At 48.7% G+C, this 21,500-nt stretch overlaps 1 protein-coding gene across 2 annotated transcripts in view; it reads left to right on the top strand.

The window, feature by feature from the left end:
- The first annotated feature begins 882 nt into the window (after positions 1-882).
- LOC139361162 (disco-interacting protein 2 homolog C-like) overlaps positions 883-21,500 on the top strand; it is a 93,590-nt gene continuing 72,972 nt past the window's right edge. The window contains exon 1 of one of the 2 annotated variants that reach the window (XM_071089641.1): positions 883-1,242. The gene's annotated coding sequence lies outside the window, so the exon portion shown is untranslated. Of the gene's footprint in view, positions 1,243-20,818; positions 21,020-21,500 lie in introns of those variants that run through there. The other variant, XR_011618699.1, reaches the window with a different exon arrangement.

Below are 21,500 nucleotides of genomic sequence, written 5' to 3'. Positions count from 1 at the left end.
GACTTGGGTTTTGGGGTGTGCGTCCTGGTTGCCTAGTTGCTTGGAAGACCCCTCTTCAAACCTCAGCCTGAGTCACCGTGACAGGCCTCCTGCTTCACACGCCACATGGAAGCTGTGGCGTCGGTCAAGGACGTCCACCAGGTGTCAGATGTGCGTGTGTATCTTCCTTGGTCTCGGGATGGGTCTTGTTTTGAGGTTATAGTAAACGTTCTTTAAGAGGGGTTTTGGATTTTTAATGTTGTTTGCAAGGAGGCAGCAAGGAGTGCTTGACCAGTGAGATGCCCTTTCCAAGCAATGCAATTTCAGATCCCAGCAGGTAATTAAGGCAGCGGAGCTGTGGGATCACTTTTCCCACCAATGAGAATTCAGATCACAGCAGGTAATGACGGCAGAGGGCGGGTGGCAGAACCCTGAACTGTGGCTGTTTCTGGTGTCTTGCCCCGCGGACAGAGCATGCTGGGGCCTCCGTGGTCCTCTGTGGGGTGAGTGGAGCGCATGAGCTGGGTGCTGCTGGGCCCTGGCTGGCTCCCCAGCCCGGGGTTTATGCAGGACTCGTTAGACAACTTGGAACCCAGAAAGCAGCACGAGGAGAACGGGATTGTGCCTTTCTGGATCGTTGGTGCTTCCCAGTCTCAGACACTGAGCAGGCTCTGAGGGGTCTCGCCGGGAAGACTTGCACAGTCGGCCCCCAGGATGGAGTGGGGCTGCAGCGGGTCTTGCAGGAGCTGGAAGTGGGGGTGAATGTCTCGCAAGCAGGACCTTTCAAATGGGCCCAGCAGGATGCATCCGTGGAAATGGTGCCTCCTAACGCAGGGCTGCGGCCAGCAGGACCTGAAAGGCTACAGCGGGCTCTGTTTCTGCTCTCTCTCAAGTCTCTGCATGGTTTTCCTTGGTTTTTGTCTGTTTGGAGGACGCTTCCCCCTTTCTTGCGCTTACCTAGCCTTCTGAGCTTCCTTGTTGAGTATGACAAAGCCCTGAGAAGGCATTTTTATCGCATAATTGTGTTATCCTGGTGGCTGGATAAATGATCTGCAAATGTGGGTGACTCAGTAGCTCTGAGGGTGTTCAATATGCAAGCCAGAGGTGGGAAGGAAATGTTCAGGCAGGCATCAGAGGATCTGTTCTCTGCTTCACACTGGGGCCCTGGTTTGCTGACAGTCTTCACACTCGATCCAAAATGGGGATAATGAAGTCTCACGGATTCGGCTTCAGCTGAGAGCTGCCTCTCCAGCACAGTCTTGTGTGAGTAACAGTTTATAGGTTTGGTGCGAAGGGCGGGCGTCAGTTGATCTTATTTGTGGTGGTGCTTATGGTGGGTTTTCCGTGAGGAATGTAGACTTTATTAGCTTTGGCAAGGGAATCCTGGTTGATAAATTGGAAGAAGGTTTCAGGAAATTCTGGAACCTGCAGTGAATCTGGAATCTGTATGAAATTGAGATTTGGATTCTCACGATTTCCTAATGCTACCCCGAAACCCAGTAGTTGAGACAGTCGTAGAGCTTCAGTTGTGCTGCCCCGGTTCCCCATTTTAAAAGGAACACGTTGCTTTCATCTAGAATGTTCTGAGCTCTGAGTGCTGCCGGCAGAGTGACCAGCTCTCTGCATCAGAGGGGAAGCCAGGGCTGCGCTCACGGCGTCGCGGCAGCTGGGAGCTGACCCTGGACCTCAGGCACGTGTGATGCTGACCATTTTCTGTAAACTCTAAGGGTGTAGTGGTCTCCTTGGTCCTTTACAGTTTTCTGAAGCTTTTGATGTGTCTGCACTTTGTAGATTTTTCAGAAGTAGACAGCCTTTTCCCACACCCTTGGGCTGAGTTTCGTCAGAGGCTGGTGTATGGGAAGCACCACACCCACATTCTGACAGGGAAGACGCTGGTGCCCAACTGAGGTCAGAGTGGAAATTTGTTCTTCCTTCCCTCCAGTCTGGTCCAGCTGCTCCCTGCATGGCCAGAAGGAAATCCTGCTTATCCAAGTCATAGGCAAACCCCCGAAGTCAAACATTTGTCTTTTTTCTTTAATATGCCCATTTAGTTTATATGGGATGATAAATAGAGAAATGTCTTTTAGGGGAAAATTAATTTCCTTAATTACAGAGAACTTTTTGGATAAAAACTGCAATCAGGAGGTTATTTTGTAATAAGATCTAGTTAAATACTACAGTGGAAAGCTTCCTTATATTTGATCTTAAACTTGGGCCCTGTGTGCGTGTCCGCACGCTCGTGCTCATGACGCCAGGCGCAGATGTGAACTACAGGCACAGTACATACTTTCTGGTTGCTTTTTTGAACGTCTTATTGCTTGGCCTCTCCGACTCAAATGTTGAGTTATGTTGATTCTGTTCAGAATGTTCATCCCTCCGTCTAGGGTCCAGTCGTCTTTCAGGGAGGAACCGTCTTCCTCATCTCTGTCTCCTACAGTATTGTATATTTAATAGTCAAATATTTATAGGTTACTTGGGTGACTGATCTGTTCATTAGGAGGAAAACAATGCCAATTTTCACATCATTAGAATGGACTTGTTAAATGGTTGTTAGTCTAATGAAGTTTCCATGGCAAAAGAGGCTTTGCAGATGTGAGTGTAACGGACAGTGAGATGGGGGAGGACCCTGGGTTGTCCAGGTGGGTCCAGTGTCTTCACATGTGCCTTTTGAGAAGGCAGTACGAGGGTCTGCCTCAGAGGAGGAGACCTGAGGACCAGATAGAGGCCAGAGGGCTGTGGGGCTGAGGGCGGGGGTGGGGCAGGGGCAGGGGCCGGAGGGGTGCAGGGCTGAGGCCGGGGCAGTGGTAGGAGGGGTGTGGGGCTGTGAGTCAAGCTGCGTGGTGGCCTCTATGAATTGGGAGACTCCAGGCAGGAATACAAGCTACTGACCCCTTGACTTCAGCCCTGGGACTCCTGACTTCCAGGGCTCAGAGGAGGTTTGCATTTGTGGTAATTTGTTGCAGCAGCAATAGGAAGCGAACGCATTGTATCTGTTCTTCACCTCCAAACCTTTGAAAAGTAACCCTGTTGTATTGGCCTTTTGTGTGCCTTAAATTCTAATGAGATGGTTTGTAGGAAATAATGGACACAAACGATGGCAGAACACAAAGTTGGACAGAAGCAGTGTCTTCTGTGTTTCTGTGGTTTGGGTCTGGGAATTTAGATTTCGGTCAGAGAGTGTGTGGTCTTGTTCAGCGTATACCTGGAGTACTTGTTCAGAGCTCCTGGGGGAGTGGTCTTTAACACTGTTAGCATTAAAACTCCAAGCACATCAGAGCCAGAGTTCCTGAGTCAGTGTTAGGCGACCTTTGAATAAGAGTTGGCATGTAGAATGTGCCCACTTTACTAGTATGAAGCAGCAAAATCTTTCTTTTTATTTTTTGAGATGGAGTCTCGTTCTGTCACCCAGACTGGAGTACAGTGGCGAGGCCTTAGCTCACTGCAACCTCCACTGCCTGTGCTCAAGTGATTCTCCTGCTTCAGCCTCCAAATTGCATGATTTATTTTCCTGTTTTATATACTTACTATGTGAAAACTCTGCAAACTTTATTAATACAAGTGACATGCCAGAACTCAGGAGAATCCGGCATTTTCCCATGCAAATTAGTAGTGATGTGGAATTCCTGGGCTGGTTTGGTTTTATAAGACATGGGGCGGATTCCTTGCCTAATTTCTGTGGAGCTAACAATTGTTAGTCACCCAGCACTCTTACCTCCCCCAACAGCTCAGGTGAGGGGGCTGTTACCCCCACTGTCGTGATGAGAGGCAGGAGACTGAGGCTTAGATGAGCAGGTGACACATTACTGTCCAGCCCCACCCACCCTGTAGTTTCCTGCCATGGCTCAGCTGTCTTCCTGCAAGAAAGGACAGACACCCTGGTGCTGGGTAGAATTCCTTGTGACCCCCTTTCCATCCTCCAGGGAGTTCTTGCTTTACAGTGGTGGCTCATGGGGAGTCCTCTGGCCCACTGAGAAAGTGACTCATGTTGTGACATTACTGCCTCTGTCCGGCTGCTGTCGATTGGGTGATTTGTAAAGAGACATTTATTGCTCACAGCTCTGGAAGCTGGAAAGTCCAAGGTCAAGGCAGTCCAAGGTCAAGGCACCTGCAGATCTGGTGCCCCAGGGCCTGTGGCTCACAGATGGCAGCATCTCACCAGGTCTTGCGTGGCAGCGGTCGTCTCGCCAGAACTCACGTGGTGGAGGAGCAGGAGGGCTCCTCCAGGCCTCCCAACAAGGACACCAAGCCCAGTCCTGAGAGCAGGACCTCCCAAAGGCCCCACCTCTTAATGTATCCCGTCGGAGATGGTTTCAGCATGAGGTTTTGGGGACATTCAGGCCAGAGCCATTGCTCTGCTGTGGTGTCAGGGCTGCATGGCATCATTACCGCAGCAGAGCCACAGCTTCTTATCTGCATTTGCTGCAGGAGGAAGACGCAGGTGCCTGTGCAAGTTGGGGTTCGGTGCAAGAAGTGGAGACCCTCTGGGAATCTTAGCAGGAGGAACGTAGGGGCTTTGAGAACTGACACCTTCGGACTGTAGTTTTCTTCAGACTGTAAAAACCTTGGTGTGTGACAATACTGCACATGCCTGAGCCCTGTGATCCTGTGAAACAGTGGTGGTTAAGACATTCCCCCTCCCCACAACTGCGCCCCCACTTTTACTGCAAGAAGCCCCTTCCCATGTGGCTTAGGCTGACTGGCGGATGACCATTTATCGAGGACAAGGCCAGATACAGGCCTTCAAACCCCCCTTCTCTGCCTTATAAGTGATTAGCTAAACTGCCTGTTCCCACTAATCAATCACCTCCCACCTTGAAATGGTTCTTCGTGGTGCAGTTGCACCTAGGGGGGTGGACTTGTCTTTGACTGTCGCCTTCCACAGAGGATGGTTAGGGTGGGCAGGAAAGAATTCTCTGCTACAGGTCTGCATTCCAGGCTGTTTCCCGAAGTGGGAATTCTGGTGCCCTGGAGTCTGGGAATGGATTTCTAGTGTCCCAGCTTCAGGTGGAGTTGAAATTGAGTGAGGCAACCCACCACACCCATCTGGAGCCAGGAACTAGAGCCATTTTTAAAGTGGCAGTTTCTCCATAAGATTACCCCAAAAATGCGCTCAGCACGTTTCTTTCTTTCTCATGTGCATTTGGCCATCTAAAATGGGAATGGTGGTTTTTTGAAGCATGGATGTAGTTTTAAATTTTGAGTATTGTAAACCTTAATGTAGCTTCTTAAAATGTTTGCCTGAGTATCTGGAGATTTACTAAACCTTTGGAGTGGTAATAATGAGTTGATCTATATGACTTTGCTTTCTAGGATGCAATGAAAGTACTCTAATTAAAACGTCTGCAGTTGGGTCAGCAGGCGATTGGCCAAAACAAATTCTGCTTTTTGGGTTTCTTTAACCAAACAAGGGAGTAGAGTGTAGGCTGAAGTGGCAAATTCATTTCAGAGCACGCCAGAGCCCTCAGTGATTGAGCAGCCTTCTCAGGTGAATGTGGAACGTGCCGTGAGTCTTGGCAAGCCTGGCTACTGATGTGTGCACGTGACACCACAGAGCCACATCTAGGAAGATGTGGTTTCTGTAACAAGTTTTGGAAAACCAAAGTTCAACCTAATTATCCAACTTTGTTGCAGAAAAAGCTTAGACCAGATGGCCAAAGACCTGATTGTTTCATGGTTGAGACATGGTTATAAAATTGCCCTTACTTGGTGCCAATCAGTGTTGGTCCACAATGATACTCCTCCAACCTCACTGAATAGTTTGGAGACTGATATGAGACTGTGCAAATCTCCTTAAGGTGAAAAGGGCTCTGGGGCACCCGGGAATATCCGCACACCCGTGGCCATTCCCCTATAAGGTGGAAAGGACGGCTGGGTCACGCGGGAGCATCCGCACACCCGTGGCCGTCCTCTTTAAGACGGAAAGGGCTGCTGGGGTGCCCCGCAATATCTGCACACCCGCAGCCATTGTGGCTGTCCCCCTTTCTGCTCAGTCACCTCTGTGTTCCCACATTCAGGCTTTGGGACACTCATGAGTAGCTCGTCCCCTGGGCTGGTGAGGAAGGAGTGGGCGGTTGTTCTGAGGCTCTGCCACTGTCTGCCCTGTCATGAGCTGGGCAAGGCAGTGGCAGTGACCCTGGAGGAGTCTGGTCAGTGAGGGCTCCGGCAGGAAGTGCTGAGGCTTGAGGTGGCTCTGCCAGTCATAACCCAATGTCTTCCCTCTTATTTCCATGATTCCTTCTAGTTCTGCACCTTGCACTGCAGAGTCTCTGTGTGTCTATAAATACACATGAGTTACGATACAGGTGTCTCTTTCCCCTCTGTCTGCGGCTGGGCCCAGGGAGTGAAGTGCAAGACCCCCTTACTGCTGGATGCCCACCAGCACGAGGCACTGCCTGCCCTGCTGACAGATGCCTACAGCGAGTCCTGGAAGCCGCCTCCTGAGCACCTGGCCCGTTGACGGTGTATACCGGAGACAACGGAGCTCCCCTTGCCCCACCCTGAGCAGAGACTGGGGAGGCAGCGGCAGCACTGCCCCCATGGTGCATCCTTGGTGCATGGAGGAAAGTCTGTTCATGCTTAAAACACAGCCCACCCTCTCAAAAGCAGGGTGACAACCACATTTACTTCTGGAATCTTAAAAAAGGGCCTGTCTCTTTGAGAGAAGAACGTGGCATATGTGTGTACCTCCTTTGTTTTTTTTTTGGAGACGGTTTCCCTCTGTCACCCAGGCTGGAGTGCGGTGCTGCGTTCTCAGCTCACTGCAAGCTCTGCCTCCCGGGTTCATGCAATTCTCCAGCCTCAGCCTCCCAAGTAGCTGGGACTACAGGCACCCGCCACCACGCCTGGCTAATTGTTTGTAGTTTTAGTAGAGACGGGGTTTCACCGTGTTAGCCAGGATGGTCTCAGTTTCCTGACCTCATGATCTGTCCACCTCGGCCTCCCAAAGTGCTGGGATTATAGGTGTGAGCCACCGCGCCGGGCCGTATGTGTGTACCTTTTTACAAGTCTTGCACGACCTTTGCATTGAAAAATTATTGAAAAACTTAAGGATGTAACTGACAAGAACTTGATAGGTTTCTCCAAGTAAAAATTTGGAAAAGTTAAGTGAACCCATAATGTGTTTTATTTCTGAGTCCCACACTTGGATTTTTAAATGTGGGCAAAACATCTGTATGTTCTTCAGCCTGATTTCCATGGAATCGTGAATGAAACGTGATGAAGTTGCCGTGCGGATTTTGTTATGTGGCGGTGACAAGTGGGGCTGGTCACTAAACAACTGGAGGGATCCCTGTCCTTTCTGTGCTCCTGTTGGACACTAGGCACGTGCTTGGGTGTTTTCTGTGTGTGTGGACAAGATGAGGACAGAATTTCCAGATTCACACGGTGGCATCTTCTCCCTTTTCTGTTAAAACGTGTCTTCTGCTGCTTCTACATAGACCAAGTGTTTCTTTCTCTTGCCTGTCTACATAAACGCTGTTTCACAAAAACTGTGTTGTAGACATGTGAAGCTGAATTCCACATGATCAAGCAGATAGAGATGACTGAGTATACTGTTTTGTGGAAGGAAGTTTTAAAATGATTTTTAGGTTTTTCCCTGAAATAGGGAATACTTTCAACTTTTTCCCTGAGATAGGGAATAATGAAATGGGAAAATAATTAAATTTTCCCATGTAATTGTTAGATTATATTTAATTATTAGATTATTCATGTATTGCAAGGGAAAAAGGAACTAGATCACCCCATGTACCCTAATGAAAATTTAAAGGGTATGGGCGAGTTCATTTGAACTCCTTTAATTTGTTTTTGTTTGTTTGTTTTTGACAGGCTCACTCTGTTTCTCAGGCTGGGTGCAGTAGTACAATGACAGCTCACTGCAACCCCAACCTTCTAGGCTCAAGTGATTCTCCTGCCTCAGCCTCCCCAACTGCTGAGATTCACAGGCGTTAACCACCACACACAGATTATCACCACTTGGAGACTAGCTTTGAGTTTGGGCATTCACTGAACTATATTTTGGTTAATTCTCAAAGTTTGTCACTGTTTATCTTTAATTTGCTAAAAATCTACATGTATTGTAAAATGCGTTACATTTCCTTAGCATTCACGGATTCCCCGTTAGTGGGGCAGAGACACAGAAGGGCAGAAGGCGTTCGGACATCATCAGGGTTGCGGTTGAATCCTTGCCCCGAACACACGGGAGCTCTGGGCTCTGTGGCCCCACGGGGGTCCTCTGTCCACTGAGGGGGCCGGGTTACCTGGAAGGTCCCTCCAGCCTCTGCAGTTTTGCCCTTTTCAGGTTAACATCTCATCGTTGTCCTGGGCAGCACTGCCATTCGTTCACTGACCCACGAGTGAACAGCTGGTCAGTGGCCAGTACTGCTTCCTTCAGCTGGGAGGTGGTGATGTGATAACACTTCCGTGGAATTTGCTTCTTGATGTATTAAGGGTTCAGTTGTATGTTTCTTTTTAATCTGCACCTCTGAATTGGTCTTTTGATTGCAAAGAGATTGCTTACTGGATTTGTTTCTGAATATTTGGTGGATAACAGATAACCTTGCTTATATGTGTGTTCATTTAATGTGTTTTTGCCAGGCATTTATATGGGTGTGTTAGCCCTCAGCCCACTTTCTGTGTGTGGTGGAGTCATTGAAATCATTTATGTGAAGTCTCTCTTCTATTAAGGCCAGAGGAAGTGGGGTAGTGTCTCCCTAAACTAGGGGGAAATGGCATTGTTCTGCCTTCCTCCCTGGGAATGCTGGTGTTTCCAGGTCTCTGAACTTGGCTCCCACACTGGGAGAGTGGCTGTGGCTTCTGGAGCCCGTTTTGTGCGGGACTGACTCCTTCACTTGCTTTATTCCCCACCGTCTTTGCTGCTTTATGACGCAGGGATGAGGGAGTTGGGCCCGGGGGTCTTGCCTGTGCCTGAAGGGCCCGATGCAGAAACTCCTGGTGGGAAGGATGATCCTTGAGGGCAGCTTTTGGAGTCTTTTCCTACTTTTAACTGAGAAGCAGCTATTCACATGGTTCTATTCTGCTGGTGTGTTTCAAAATAATTGGTGTAGAGTTGCGAAGATGTCCGAGACACCCATGATCCACTCCGGGCCAGTGCCAGGCATTGTGCTCAGGTGCATTCAGATCACATTCAGATGCCAAAGATTCTTGCTTGGTTATTCTCAAGCTTATGAGAATCTAAAACGCGAGCCACGGTATGGATTTTCTCTTGAGCATCCCTGACTTTGCCTTGTATTTTGGGCATGAATGACTTCATCAAGGGGAAAGAATTTGAGGAAGGAGCCTCTGAGGCTAGGAGGGGGTGGGAAGGGGCGGGGGGAAGAGGAGGGAAAAGGAGCTGTAGAGAGAAGAGCCAGGCTGGGGCTGGGGCATCTCCCCATGATGCTCCCTCACCCCTGGCGCGAGGCCCCAGGGACTGACTGATTTTCCCACAGGGAATGTGTATGATTGCGTGTCTGTTGCCCTCAGGGTGGGAAGGGAGGTCCTCGGTGGTGGCCGCTGTTGGCCTTCGCCTCCGTGGGTGAGGGCTGCTCCATCCCCGGCTCTCCGACTCCTTGCCTGGCACCTCCCTCATTGGAGGCCGTGATCCATCAACTTTGTCAACGCGTGTCCTGCAGACTAGTGCTGACTGCAGGTTCAGGTTCAGGAGTGGTCAGAGGAGGCCAGAGGAAGCCGTCGTGATGCGAAGCTAAACGTTTAATGATGGTGCTGTTGAGGGCATGAGCCGCGTCAGCCCAAGAGTCTGGGTAGGAGGGAACCGCGGGGTGGAGGGAAGACTGGACAGATGGGTACTTTCCTCGGCCCCTGGGAGCATGGCCAGGTCCACGCTCAGACCTCCTGGTTTCTCCCATATTTCCATAAATAGCAAGGGAAGGACTCGGGGCAGAAGTAGTTCAAGGGCCTCTAAAGATTTACGTAATTGTTAATAGGCCTACTTTTATGCTTTCTTATGTATTAAGAGCAAATCATGACACAAACTCATTTCTGTTTGAAGAAATCTTTACTGCTCTCATTTTTGTGGCAAGCAACATTGATTCTTTGCTTAGTGAGCGTTAGTGCCCTCCTGCCCAGTGCTGCTGCCTGGCGTGTCCTCGCACACACCTCTGTCCATTGGTCTCCATTCACCTTTCCGCCTAGAATTGTAGGAGGGGCGCTGGGATCTTAGGGGTAGAAAGAAACTCTGAAGGCCACTTTTAGGGGCGGCTTGCAGGCTTTGGTGCAGTGGAGACCTTAGGACCTGCCCCTCCTGGCACACCTGTGGGTGTGGCGAGCAGTGCCAGGGCTAAGGCACAGGTGCTGAGCCCGGAATGTGAGACGGCAGAGGCTGCACAGGCCGGCAGGCGTCTGCTCCAGCCGCCGGGGGTTTCCGCAAGGGGTCGGGGGGTTGGTTTTCCTCCTTGAATTTGGGTGGGGAGGGTGTCCTGGGGTACTGTGTCTGCACTTGTGTTGCTCTGAGGTCAAGTTGTGGCCCCGAGTCCCTGTCCCTCTGCCAAAGTGAGGGTTTGCCCATTTTCAGGTCAGATTTCCCTTGGGTCCGGGTCTCTAGGAGTGGGGCGCATTCCAAGGGGGCGTGAACACGGTGGACGCGCGTGGGCCTCTTCCTCTCCCCTCAGCTCCTGGGTTGTGTGTGAAGAGCTGCCCAGTGGAATCACCCTCCTGCCTGGGGTTTCATTCACCAGAAATCGTTCTCACTGTGGACTCTTGAGTCAAATGTAATCCAGGAATGGAACTTACTGTTACTGGATGCCACACACAGCATCAGGAGCTTAGTTGGGGATTATATGATCTGACCCCACACCTTAAAAGTAAAGACTATAGTTGTCAGGCCTCTGAGCCCAAGCCAAGCCATCGCATCCCCTGTGACTTGCACGTATATACGCCCAGATGGCCTGAAGTAACTGAAGAATCACAAAAGTTCAAATGCCCTGCCTGAACTTAACTGATAATATTCTACCAGAAATAAGTGAAAATGGCCAGTCCTTGCCTTAAGCGATGATTTTTTTTTGTTTGTTTTTGAAATTCCTTTTCCTGGCTCATCGTGGCTCAAAAAGCTCCCCCACTGAGCACCTTGTGACCCCCACTCCTGCCCGCCAGAGAACAAGCCCCCTTTGACTGTAATTTTCCTTTACCTATCCAAATCCTATAAAACGGCCCCACACTTACCTCCCTTCCCTGACTCTTTTCGGACTCAGCCCGCCTGCACCCAGGTGAAATAAACAGCCATGTTGCGCTCACAAAGCCTGTTTGGTGGTCTCTTCACATGGGCGTGCATGACAATAGTTAAGGGGATACTGAAGTCTTTGGCAGCTCCAAGAGCTTTTTCAGTTTGTGTCAGGACATTTTAGGCAGAAGGAAAAGCTTGCTAAGAGAATCTTACAGAAATGTTGGGTGCAGTGCCATTAACTCGTGGAATAAATGTGTAACTTTCCGTGGCGGTCCTCTGGAAAGAGATGCACTTTGAGTGTACCCTGGCCTGCTCGCTACAAGAATCGGCCGTGTCACCCCGCTTTCCGTGGGTCTGTAGGTGTGCGTGGTCCTTTGCCCTGCACTGTGGCCATGGAAGGGAAGATGATCTGGAATGCTGGCGACAGTTATCGGTGTGTGTTGATGTGTGTTGCTTTCTACAGGGGAGAACATTTCTGTTTAATAAACATCTCATCACGATGATGACTGCAAGATATTTGAGTCTCATTCAATAGTGTTTCTGGGTTCCTTCTGTTTTTAATCTGCTTTCTAGCACTAGGCAAGTGAAGACATGGAAAGTAAAAACCCATCGAACTTGGAGAGACATGGTGTTGGGTAGGAGCAGACTGTAGCCTCTGGCTCTGTTTAAAGATTGTAGTAAACCTCTTACCTGGCATGGTCAGGGTGTAAATTATCTTGTTTAATCGAAATGTGTATGAGTCAAAGCTGGCGCCTGCAGTGTTGATGAAATACCAGATTTTAAGGGAATATGTCAATGTGCCGTAAGATACCAACGAAGTTCCTCACTGAGGTTCAGCGAGGGTTCGGAGGAGCTGGGCCTTAGGTCACCAGGGTCGTCTCTGGGAGCAGATGCTCAGTGTGGGCATTGGTCACTTAGCCTTTCCAGGGCCAAGGAACAGCTCTCTGTGATGGTTTTTGGAACCTGTATTTTGAGTCAGGTTGTCCCACTTGACTCGAAGTTGCCGCGCGATTTCAGACCTTTGCCTCCACCGTGCGCTCGTTTTCTTGTCCCCTGATAACTGCCTCGGTTGCCCCGGCCTGACATTTGAGCCTCGTCGTTCACGGACACAGACTCTGTGGTGGGGCGAAGGCCGCGACTCCAGCTTGCACCGTTCTGTGCCTCTCACCATGGTTTATCACATCACTCCCGGGATCTCCCGTTTAGAGGAAAAGTGTCCCTTTCCTGCAGGTCCTGTGTGGTGTGGAAACCACCCCTACCTACCTTTCTCCTGTTTGAACTGTACCGTGAAGCTATTTCTGTCCTAGTCAACCGTCAGAATTTAAGGAACAGTGATTTATGTAACTTATCATACGCTTCTCAGCAGTTCTTTATGAATTTCATTCTGTTGTGAAATGATTGCAGTTTTCATGGCTATGCTGGTCTCACGTTGTGGCCCTTGAAATGAATTCCCTTCCCCATTGTGTGTTAAGGTTGTGCCTGGGAGCTGTTGAGGCCTCACCTCTGCTTAGGGCAGTGGCTTTGCTCTCCTGACAAGAGGAAGAATCTTATTTAGAGCATTTCTAATGTGGCTTTTGCTTCCAGACAGAATTACTTTTTTCACAGAGACAGCCACTAAAGTCATAAATTATGCTCAAGATGGACGCACGGGTCAGCTGACAGAGTGGAGTCCAGAACCGATCCAAAGACGCAAAAGCAGTTCAGTGGAATTTTGAGTCTTTTCAACAAATGGTGCTGGAATTATGGGACAGCCGTATGCAAAAGAGTGAAAACAGGGAGAAATTCCTGTATGAAAATTAAGGTGGGCCATAGCCCTGAATGTAAAATACCAAACTACAAAACCTGTAGAAGAAAGGGAAATTGTGGAGACCTAGGGTGAGAGCTCTTAGCCATACCATGATCCATAATCAAGGAAGAAAACAAGTAGGTAAGACTCATCAAAATTAAACTTCTAATATAAAAGACACCCCTAGGGAATTGAAGAGACACATTTTCGATAGATGGGGAGAAGATGTGTATGAACCATGCAGCCGGCAAAGGACTCGTATCCAGAATGCACAGGACTCCCACGGCTCATGACAGAGAACAAACCACCTGACTTAAAAGCGGAAGAGACCTGAACAGATGCTTCGCTGAGAAGGACGGGAGGATGGCCCGAAAGCATCTGAAACGACCTTCAGCATGACTGGTTGCACCGAGATGTGCACCAAAGCCACAGTAAATTTGTTCACACCCCTGCTGGAGCACCTGACTAAGGTCTTCCGACAGCCCCAGGTGCTGGTGAGGACAGGCAGTCGGGACTCCTGTGCGATGCTGGGGTTCAGCACGGTGCAGACAGCTTGGGTTTCTTACAAAACTGAACTCACACAAACGTCGGGCCCGGTGACCCCAATCCTGGGTATTTACCCTAGAGAAACAGAAGCTGATGTTTAAGAAAAACTGTGCCCAGATGTTAATAGCGCTGTCTATAGTTGCCCAAAACAGGTTACAATGTGCCACAGCCATACGTGGAATAATAAATATCCAGCAGCCCCGAGGCCTGGCTGTTGATCGCAGGACACCCTGAGTGCACCTCCAAGCACGATGCCCAGGAAATCGTGATTTTGTGAGTGTTTTGCCACAACGCTCGCAAAAGACAGACCCGAGGGATAGGAGAACACAGAGAGGGTGGTTGCTGGGAATGGGAGGGTATGCTTATGAGGCCCCGTGAGTGGGTTTGGGGCTGTTGCACTGTTCTGCTTGTGTGATGATGATTATGGGAATATGTGTGCCGAAATTCACAGAACTGAACACTGTCCACTTCACAGTAATTTTTAAAAAGTGGTAATATGCTCATTTTCGGTACTGTTTTTAATGGAAGATGGAGTTTGCAGATGATTTGTCAGGGCAAGCCTGTCTCAAGAGTTTGTAGACGATTCGTTAGGGGCCTGTCTCAGGGCCCTTGGGTTGGGTTGGGTTGGGTTGGGTTGGGTTGGGTTGGGTTGGGTTGGGTTGGAAAAGCCTTCCCTGTTGTGGGCAGTAGTACGGGGCATGGAAAGGATATTGCCAAGCAAACACGTAGAATCCTTTGAGGAAACGTGTATTTCTAACTTGCTATAAGATAGAATTGGAAATTGTAATGGTTTTGTTTTCTAGAGTCTTGGTAGAATAGGGAAGACAGTGTAATAAAAGCTAATTTTGAAATGAAGAATTTGAAAGATTTTCAACAGCAATAGCTCTAGGAAGTCACCCTGGAAATGTTTTTAAAGATGTTCAATAGCAATAGCTCTAGGAAGAGTCACCCTGGAGTTGCTTCTTGAGCATTGGTTTCCTGGCTGTATCTTCCGACTTTCATTTTTAAGTTTTAAGCACTCACATGGCGCCCCTTCCACCCTCACTGCTGGTCAGGTGAGGTGTTCAAGACTAGCCTGACCAACAAGGTGAAATCCCATCTGTACTTAAAAATATAAAAAATTAGTCGGGCGTGGTGACAGGCGCCTGTAACCCCAGCTACTCGGGAGGCCGAGGCAGAAGAATCACTTGAACTCGAGAGGCAGAGGTTGCAACAAGCCGAGATTGAGCCGCTGCACTTCAGCCTGGGTGAGAAAGGGAGACGCTGTCTTAAGAAAAAAAAGATTTTAAAAAACCCTACATGCCCCTAGTTGCTTCTGTAGGAGATGGCATGTTCCCAAAGGTAGACTTTGTGTTGAGGACTCTGCAGCGTCAGGCTGGAGATAGTCTGCCTTCCTAGCAGCGTGGGCCCCTGGGCTGCTCTTCTACCAGAAGGGATGGTGGCATCTCTGGGAGGTATCTGTGAACTCAGATCTGTGTGGATTAGTGACTTGTGTTACTCACAGATACATAATTTTATGGGTAAATGAATACCTGGACTGGCTGCAACTTCAGGACGAGATTCGGAAGTAGGGAGTGAAAAGTGACGACGGAACCCTGGGCTTGTCTTGCCGCCCCAAGGCCCCGATCGGGGCGCCTTCTCATCTGAAGTCCCAGCACGAGGTCAGAGTGGCCTTCCCCTCTGAAGCCCCCAGCAAGTGATCGGGGCATCACTCCCCTCTGAGGCCCCAGTACCTGGTCGGGGCGCCCTCCCTTCTGAATCCCCCAGTACCTGGTCGGGGCGCCCCTCCCTTCTAAAGCCCCCAGACCCTCCTGGCCCTTTGGTGCTGCTTCTCCAAATGCTGCCCTTGGCTGTTTTCCAGGAGTCACCTGCACCCGAGCAGGCTGCCTGTTTCACTTCTCGGATCTGGGGTGTCGGTGAAGCTCATTTATCTTGTCTTCCTCCTCATGTGCCATATCTCACCTATTGTCTGTCAGAGTTCGTATGAGTACGTGTTGTGCGTTCTTAGGCTGTAATCGGTGCTTAGGTGACAAGAACGTCTTAGAGCAATGGACTGTCTGCTCTAAAGGACGCTGTGGATGAATCGAGACACGGTTTACTTGTGGGGTTTAAATTTCCTGGGTGTTGGAGGCAATTGGGGAAAAAAGGTCTAAAAAAGCCCCTGGGGATGAGGAAGGCAATAATGAAAAAAATTACTCTATACACACTTAGCAGTGGATTTAATTTGTAGGTGAATTTTGCATTTTGGGAACTACTAAAGCTACTGTTTGTAGGGATTCCTTGATGAGCTTCTTGTTTTCTGTCAAGTGGAAGGTAAATTTGGATCGGTTTTGTCGTTAATTCTGACTGACTAGGATCTACTTTCTTTTTTCCCCCATTCACGTTAGGGTGGGGATTGGACTAGAAGAGCTGTAGGATCTCTTTATTTCTGATCTTAAATGAATTTTTTCTTTACTCTCTTTTTTTTTTTTTTTTTGGTGAGCTGCTATTTTTTCCTTTAATGCACTGTTCTTTGGTTTGGGAAATGTGGTCTATTTGTATCGTGCTTTAAATGTACACAATGGTTCTAAATTGCTATTTTTCGTTAAAGTTAGATATAACATCTTAATTAAAATGTCATCTAAAAATCAGGCACAATCTGAGGCCTGGAGACCCCTCTTGTCACTTCCAGCCATGTCTCCTTCCCTGGCCACGTTGCCTCTGGCCACATCTCCTCCCCGCACCACACCGTGTTATCCCCACAGCACGTCACCTCTGGCGACATCAACTCCCTCCTGGCCACATCACCTCTGGCCTCACTGCCTGCCTCCCTCCCTCCTGGTGGCCTCCGTGGCTCCTGCTGTCTGCCCTCCCGTGGGTGTGTTCGAGGCTCTTTCCCCATTTTCTGCTCCTGAGTGGGTCTCGGGGCCTGGATGTTTCACAGGATGCAAGTTTCTTCCCTTCCAGCCACGGGTCTCTGAGCGACAAGTCCAGAGAGGGCACTAAGCTCTCCTTACCCACCTGGGGGCCCCGAGCCCTGACCGCCGACCACCAGGGCTTTTCTGTAGGGTGTGGGGCAGACTCATGCGTGAATTGGGCTAAAAAGGGGCTTCCAGGAATCCTTGTTTTAAGTGCACTGGAGCAGAGCTGGGGAGCGGGGACCCCCTGGTTTGCTCAGAAGTTGGTCCTGATCACAGCCGATGAGTCAACATAAGCACCTCCTGAATGAAGCATTCCACAGACTGATTTTACACATGACAGTTGTGATGGCTGGAAAAGGCTTCACACAATGAGAGAGTTTGAGCTGCATTTGAAGGAAGAACAGGTCCCTGTAGGTGGAAATGAAAGATAAGGGTGATCCAAGCCCTCAGCAGCAGCGGGGGTGGGGTGGTGCAGACTCCCCATGGATGGTGGGCATGGCTGAAATGCAGGAGAGGGCAGGGGTGCGAAGCAACAGCAGGGCGGCATTAAAATTCCCCTGTAGAGAGGGGACGTGACTGAGATACTATCACATGTATACAACTGAGAGATGATTTGAGAATGATTTCTGGGAGCCTGTGGGAAGAGCACGTGGTCATCATCAGTTCTCGGGATCTCTTTATGAAGTGAAGGAGCCGTGCCTCTGCCTATCTTGTGAGCTGTTAAGATCAAATCGGATAATCTTCAGTGAGCCTTGTAAATGCTAAAGCTTATGACAGGCTGTTCCATCCCCCTTGTCTTCACCCTCCTTTCCTCCTCGGAAACGTGAACCCTGCTGGGTACCTCATTATCTGCCTGGCTTCCTCATCCATAACGTGAGCCCTGAGTACTTGCTGGGTATCTCGCTGTTCACCTTCCTTCCTCAGTAACATGAACCCTGAGTATTTGCTGGTACCTCGCTGCCTGCCGTACAGCTGGTTGTATCCTTCTCAAACGCACTTAGCTGGCACATAAGCGGAAGTGCTCGCCGGGCTTTGGGAGGGCTTTCTGACATGTGGGTGCCTGCTTTTCCCTGTTAGGCTGGAGCTGCAGGAGCCCTCCTAGACCAGACAGAGGACCAAGGCTGTGGCCTCGGGGTGGGGGCTGTTGGAGCTCGCTGGGTTTATTGTGTGGGTGAGAGCAAACTTCAGTCCCGCTGCGGCATCGGGATTCAGGGTTCCTTCTGGAATGTTCTGAGTGAGAAACAGGAAGTGTGCACAGGTGCGTCTTCTGCGGATTTTATGGTTATCTTGGGAGAGCACTGGTGCCTCTGAGCTATGAACCTGCAGAACCACTTCTTCCACTAACGGCCGCCTTTATAGAAAGAATGACTTACAAACGATGCCACTTCAGATGGAGGTATTTGCAGGTGTGGCCTGAAAAATGAACAAAATGACTTTCATCTCAAGGAAAGTACCTTACATTATTCCCAATGATAGACATTTGAGCTTTCCAATGAGTATTAAAATATAAAAATCTTGTGTCCACCACTTTCTCATGTGATCAATGGTGATATTGATGTGTTTTTGTTTGTTTTTTGATATAGAACGAAATGTGGAAGTTGCTCATAATTATGAACCAGTGTTTTCTAACCAATGTGTGATTACAAAATCGTGTGCTGGTAAAAGCCATTCAAGTGCAGGACGGACCAGTTGACTCAGAAGGAATTGGGGCAGAAAGGCCCGTCGACCAGAGCTCAGTCTCTGCGTTGCAGACAGCCTGTGCGGAAGTGCCACTTGTTACATTTGGCAGCAGAGAATACTTAAAATGATCTGAAAACACAATGAAAATACTGCTTCCTACTTGTATATCAGCGTGGGGTCGGACATCTTTCATAAACTTCAGCCACGGCTCTGTAGCCCACTGAACGCAGATGCAGGCATGAGAATCCTGCTGTCTGAGGTGCAGGGATGTTAGGTGTTTTCACAGCAGCACAAACTGTTGCCACGCTGCTGCTTATTTTGGAAAATGGTTTCTTCTTGAAGACTGTGTTAAGATGTAATGACTTTATCGTTGTAAAATAAACTAAATTGTTACTATTTTTTTTTTTTTTTTGAGACAGATTCTTACTCTGCCACCCAGCCTGGAGTGTAGTGGTGTGACCTTAGCTCACTTCAACCTCTGCCTCCTGAGTTCAAGTGATTCTTGTGCCTCAGCCTCCCTAGTAGCTGGTACTACAGGTGTTCGCCACCATGCCAGGCTAATTTTTGTATTTTAGTAGAGATGGGGTTTCGCCATGTTGGTCAGCGCAGTCTTGAACTCCTGACCTCAAGTGATCCACCTGCCTCTGCCTCCCAAAGTGCTGGGATTACGGGCATGAGCAGCCACCACTCCCGGCCTGATGAGAAAGCTTTTTTGTGATCTTGAATAAAGTGCAAAGGGTTCCTGAGACCCCAAAATTTGAAAACCACTGGCTTAAACTGAGAAAATTGTCCATGATTTTTCAGTGTATCTTCTAATCTGTTGATGGAGAAAGGACGGTAAGGGTTGCTTTACTTTTTTCCTTTCACAACTCAATGGTGCTGGGACAACTAGGGTATCCACATGGAAAAGGATGGACTGGACCCTTCCTCACCCTACACGCAAAGCTCAAAATGGATCCAGCGTAAGGAGTCGACTGTGAGACCCATTCTGTCAGTCTGCTGGGTACCATAACGGACACCACAGACCGTGCGGCTTAAACAACAGCATCTTATTTCCTTTTTTCTGGAGACTGGAAGCCTGGGATCAAGGTGCGGCCAGTGTTGGATTCTCTGGGGCCTCACCCCGTGCTGTGTAGACGGCGTCCTCTCTGTGTCCTCAGTGGTTTCTCTTATGTGCATGCAGCACTGAGGACTGTGTCTAAATTCTCTCAAAAGAATACCAGTCATACTGGATCAGGGCCTACTCTTAAGATCTTATGTGACCTAAATTTCCAAGTTAAAGGCCCTGTACACTTAGGTACAGTGACATTTTGAGTTTCCGGGGTTGTGACTTTAACATGTGAATCTTGAGAGGGGGGATAGTTCAGCCCATGACACCTTTAGGGAAGAATCCTGGTGAAACTGCTACGTTGGATTAGGCAATGTTTCCTTGGCTGAGACGTCTAAAGCTGTAACAAGCAACTGAAGGGAAAAAGACGGGATCAAAATTAAAAATGTTCATTTCAGAGGATACTCTTAAAGTAAAAAGACAACCCACAGAACGGAATACATTATCATGATAAGGACCTGATATCATGAATATATTTAAAAGCTCTTAGTAAAAATCCAATTTAAAAATGGACAAGGGATTTGAATAGACATTCTCTAAAGAAAGACATATAAATGCCTTAAAAAGCACATGAGATGTTGAGCAGAATTCATCATCTTAGAAATGGAAATCAAAACTACCGTGAGATACCACTTCACAACCACCGGGATGGGTAAAACCCCAGTATTGGACAGGGACATGGTGGTGAATTTGGGAAAACTGAAATCTTGATATATTGCTAGTGGGAGGGGAAGTAAAATGGTACAGTTGATTTGGAAAAGTCTGGCAGTTTCTCGGAAAAGTCTGGCAGTTTCTCAGAAAAGTTAAACATGAAATCACCGTACAACCCAGCAATTTCACTCCTAGGCATACGCCCAAGAAAATTGAAAATATTTTTGCCAAAAAAATCTTATGCAAGAGTCTTCATAGCAGCATTATTCGTAGTAGTAGAAACAGTCCAGGTATCTGTCAACAGGTCACTCACTGTGAGATTCCACTCTCCCTGGACGTGAAAGATGTCAGCACCGAAGGTCACGCACTGTACGATTCTCCTCACAACAGGTGTCCAGAATGGGCAAATCCAGAGAAACGGAAGTCGGCTGGCGATTGCCAGGGGCTGGTGGAAGGAAGGAGCAGGTGCTGACTCTTAATGGGTTCAAGGTTTCTTCGACCCGTGGTGAAAAAGTCCCGGAATTACATACTAGTGGTTGATGTACAGCTTTGAGAATATGCTAAAAAGACTGAATTGTATCCTTTAATATTGGGGCTTTTATGGTTTGTAAATTCCTTTCAATTTCAAAAGGAACTCAAGAACTTCTTTGGTGTTGATATTTGGATTGTGAAAGAGACAGTATCCAAAACAAGTTACTATGTAACTCGCGTCCCCAGAGTTAAACTTCATTTTCTGAGGATCTTAAAGGAAGTGTTTGAGCCTAGGAGACACAATGATCCTGTACCAGATGTTACACCCCATCTTACTGATTTCTATCTCACATAACCATATTCAGGGAAAAATGACATGTAAACGTGAGCTAAATGCTATGCAGAGACACATTCCTCTTACCCGGATGATCTTTAGTGGTGCAGTAAGAGATGAGGTCATAGCAACGGTAGTTTAGCTAGTTTAATTTCCATGGCAACAGGAATTTGGCGCATCGGATGAGTTAGATGTCCCTGCACAGCTCCTAACGGGGTTGCCCATTTCTGTGTGGTGTCTGTGTATATTCTCGCTGTGGAAATAAGTGATAGCACCTGCACAAACACTTGCCCGGAAACGCTCACGAAGCTGGTGAAGGCAGAGGACAGGCGAGAGGGAAGCATGGCTCAGCCCTGGCAAAGAAGATCGTTATTCCGAACGCAGTCAGGTGGAGAGTCTTGCTGCTGGTGTCTGGGAAATGTGTTTGCTTCTATCTGAACAGCTGGACCTGAGCGTGTCTGTGCTTTGACATTAAATCTGTACAGTATCCTTGGCAGGGTGTGTATCTCTGTGGCAGAGGACACCCCAGCCACAGTGGATGTCAGCGGCGGTGGCTGGACTCAGGGTCTGTGAATGTTGCGTGATCGAACGTGTTTGGTTCATTCTCAGCTCCTGCCCAGGTGCCTCCCGAGCATCGGGTGCTCTGGCTCCCGAAACCCTTCCCATCTGTGTGTAGCATGACCACCACCTTCCTACCATGTGTTTGTCCTACCATGGCTGCCATGTCTAACGGGCGCTTTGCTTTCCAGCTACTTTCCTATAATCAAAACCCTTGAGGCCGGGCGCGGTGGCTCAAGCCTGTAATCCCAGCACTTTGGGAGGTCGAGACGGGCGGATCACAAGGTCAGGAGATCGAGACCATCCTGGCT

Source organism: Macaca nemestrina (genome assembly GCF_043159975.1).
Source record: "Macaca nemestrina isolate mMacNem1 chromosome 11 unlocalized genomic scaffold, mMacNem.hap1 SUPER_11_unloc_4, whole genome shotgun sequence".
NCBI lineage: Eukaryota > Metazoa > Chordata > Mammalia > Primates > Cercopithecidae > Macaca > Macaca nemestrina.
The sequence above is the reverse complement of the archived record's forward strand: the minus strand, read 5'-3'. Positions and strand labels throughout refer to the sequence as shown.